Genomic DNA, 3,564 nt, shown 5'->3' with positions numbered 1-3,564 from the left:
AAAAGCCCCTGTCTATGGACCCAAAACTGGTGTGATATAAATACACCCTCTGAAAACTCTCACACTGTTTTAAGCTTTCCATCTGATAAACAGAGTACAGTAGAGATTCCATTTGGGATAATTTTTCCTGAAACCTACTTGTTTTTCATGCTGGTTCTATGGTTAAGGGGCCTGGTCTTAAAATGTGTTGAAGCAAAAGAGTGGGAAGAGCTGAGGGAGACATTAGAGAGTTTCCAGATGACAGAATTGCAAGTCTGCTGGGCAGTCCTCTGCTGAGGAAGAGGTAGCTTACACTTTGAATGCATCTTGAGGCGTATTCTACACACCTGAGGAATAAATTAAGGCTAACACGGGGGCCTAAATGGTGACTGGCTCCGCTCTTGATGAATTGAATTCCACGCTGGGACTGAGGTAGCAAGGGGCTTCTTACATCCACCTCCACCACCACCACCACCACCACCACCACCACCCTGCCTAAGTCACCTCGGAGAATTTTCTTTCTATCTCAGTATTGGGCCTACATTCTAATGCTTCAGCCCTTTTCCATAATGACCCCTCCAGATTGCCACACTCTAGAACCACTAGATAGAGGGCAGCATTACTGCTGTGTGGACTCTTCATCTCAAAGTAAGGGGCCGGCTCACATGATTGCAGGGTTCATCTCTCTGGCCTTCTAAAACATTCTCCAAGTTGAGGCTGAAACTGCCCCACCAAAGCCTCATAACAGGAATGAACAGATTATCCTCCTCTTCTTGGTTCCCATGGCTAGAATTCCTTAACTAATCCTCTCCCCACAAAGTAGGGCTGATTTCAGAAGCTGTTATTTCAGCTGCTCGCTCCACCATCTGCTCTTGATTTGCTTGGTGAACACCTCCAGGGTGCTCAGAGCTGCCCTGTCACACTTCGCCCCACTCAGCTTCTGGCCCCCCACCGTCAAACACATCTGCATCTGCACACCCCTCCCACACCCCAGTTCTGCCCACAGTTGATCCTTCCATCTGCGCTCCAGGCCCCAGCCCCTTGGGAGCTTGTGCTATCGATTACTTGCACTTAGTTCAGAATCTTTAGCCTCTCCATGTCCATGGCTCTTTCATTTATTCAATGTAGTAACATGTTTAAACCTCTCCTAGGAAAAAAAAAAAAAAAAAAAAAAAAAAAAAGTCCTACATTTAACCCTATCTCCCTCTCTAGCTTAAAGTAATCTGTAATCTTGCTTACCATTTATTTACTCCATGTCCCAGTTTGAACAGTATTCACACACCCCCAAAAATTCATGTTCTTCCTAGGAATCTTAGAATGTGACTTTATTTGGAAATAGGGTTGTTGTAGATGTAATTAGTTAGGAGTGAACCCTTAATCTACTATGACTGGTATCCTTAGAAGAAGAGGAGAGGGAATGCAGATGCACACACAGAGAGGAGGCCATGGGATGATGGGGGTGGAAACTGGGCTGATGCATCTACAAGCCAAGGAATGTCAGGGCTTGCAGAAAACCCCAGAAGTGAATGGAAAGGTGTGTAACAGATTCTTCCTAGCATCTTCAGAGAGAGCATGGTGCTGCCAACACCTTGTTTTGAACTTCTAGCCTCCAAAACTGTAAGAGAATAAATTTATGTTTTTGTTTTTGTTTTTTTTTTTTTTTTTGAGACAGAGTCTCGCCGTGTCACCCAGGCTGGAGTGCACCCAGGCTGGAGTCCAGTGGCATGGTCTCATTGCAAGCTCCACCTCCTGGGTTCATGCCATTCTCCTGCCTCAGCCTCCCGAGTAGCTGGGACTACAGGCACCCGCCTCCACGCCTGGCTAATTTTTTGTATTTTTTTAGTAGAGACGGGGTTTTGCCATGTTAGCCAGGATGGTCTCGATCTCCTGACCTCGTGATCTGCCTGCCTTTCCTCCCACCCCCATGCTAATGATTCCCCAAGCCCTCTGGCCCAGGCTTCTCTCCTGAGATCTACTTTTGAGTTCCCCACTGCCTCCTGGACATTTCCACCTAGAACTTGTACAAGCACCTCAAAAACTACATGGCTAAAATGGAAGTCATGGTCTAGAAGCCTCCTTCCCAAACAAACCTGCTTTTCCTCCTGTAACTGGCATGTCTATGAGAGGCTTCATGTTCACACAGGGGCATAAACCAGACACCTGTCATCTTCTTGAGCTTCTCCTCTGCACCCTTCACCATAGTCACTGAGGCCAAAGGTCTCTGCCCATAACGGTTCAGGGAATGCATCCTCTGCATCCCTGCTGCAGCTGCTTTAGCTCAACCTCTTACTATCTCTTGTGACTAATGGAGACATCCACTACATCCGACTTTGATGCTGCTCTGGGAGCACTTTCTTATACCACCTTGTTTTAAGTCACTCCCCTGCTTCAAATGCTTCAGGGGTTCCTGGTCGCCTGCAGGATTATGTCCTTAGCATTCCTCCACTTGGAATAACAAGGCCTTATAGCATCTGGCTCTCAGGAGTTTAGAGTGAAGGGACTCTGCATTCAGCTCCAGAACCTACCACATGCTTGCTCTGTGGCCCTGGGCAACGTACTTACTCTCTCTGGGCCTCAGATTCCTCACCTGAAAATGGGGATAATAGTAGTGCCTACCTCATAGGGCTGTTGTAATGATTAAATGAGCGAGTATGTTCAGAGTACCTGGAACTGTGTCCAACATGTGGTAAGTGGGCACTAAATATTAACTGCTGTTCTATAATTATTACCTTTCTCCACTCATTTCCATACAGCTTCCCATGTACGTTGTTTTCCAGCCAATCAGAACACTCTTCCATCTTGGAATTAAAAAAAAAAAAAAAAATCCTATCTGTGTTCTCCTGGCTCTTCGCCTTGACACATACTGTCTGGAATACTTTTCCCACCACCTCTCATCCCACGGCCGCTGTGAACATACTTCAACTCATCTTCTCCACCCTAAGTTCCCTCCCCGGCCGTCAGACATGCTCTTCATTGAGCCTTCGTAAGGCTCTTGTGCTCACCTCTATTGGAGCACAGCTCACACTGCATTATAAAGGACCGTCTCCTGTATCTCTGTCCATCTTTCAGAGTTTGCCTTATTGATCTTTGTGATGTAAGCATGTGGCACTCAGCTGGATAAAGAAAGCAGGCTCAATAAAGGCTTTAGAACTAAGTAAAGAATTGTATAAAGGCATAAAATAGAGATGCGATACAAATATGTCCTAGGCTGCCTGGGATAGTCCTGGTGTAGGCCATGGTCCTGACATAATTACTAACAACACCTTCTTTCACTGTCAAAAGTATCTCCTTTGGACAATACATTATAAGGTCACTCTAGGTATTAGAGCTGTGATTCTCACCCTATCAGGCCCAATTTTCTCTTTGTTTAACAGCTATTTTAGAATATCCTATGCACTATCTTTAAATGGAATTGATAAGCAGTAGAAACTGCCAATAACAGAATTTCCAAAAAATCAATACAATACCCTAAGTAGAATGCTAAATGGAAAATGAAGGAGTTTTTTTTTTTTTTTTTTTTTTTTTTTTGAGACGGAGTCTGGCTCTGTTGCCCAGGCTGGAGTGCGGTGGCCGGATCTCAGCTCA

General features: G+C 45.3%; 1 long non-coding RNA gene across 1 annotated transcript; it reads right to left on the bottom strand.

Annotated features, from left to right (window-relative positions):
* Positions 1-1,089: 1,089 nt before the first annotated feature.
* Positions 1,090-3,187, bottom strand: LOC104673898. The gene is made up of 3 exons (XR_749573.2): positions 2,982-3,187; positions 2,709-2,777; positions 1,090-1,594 (listed from the first exon to the last, which is right to left on the bottom strand). It is a non-coding gene; the product is annotated as an uncharacterized LOC104673898 (long non-coding RNA).
* Between the last annotated feature and the right edge of the window lie 377 nt (positions 3,188-3,564).

The sequence above is a fragment of the Rhinopithecus roxellana genome, chromosome 15 (assembly GCF_007565055.1).
Source record: "Rhinopithecus roxellana isolate Shanxi Qingling chromosome 15, ASM756505v1, whole genome shotgun sequence".
NCBI lineage: Eukaryota > Metazoa > Chordata > Mammalia > Primates > Cercopithecidae > Rhinopithecus > Rhinopithecus roxellana.
This window is presented reverse-complemented; position numbering and strand designations above follow the sequence as displayed.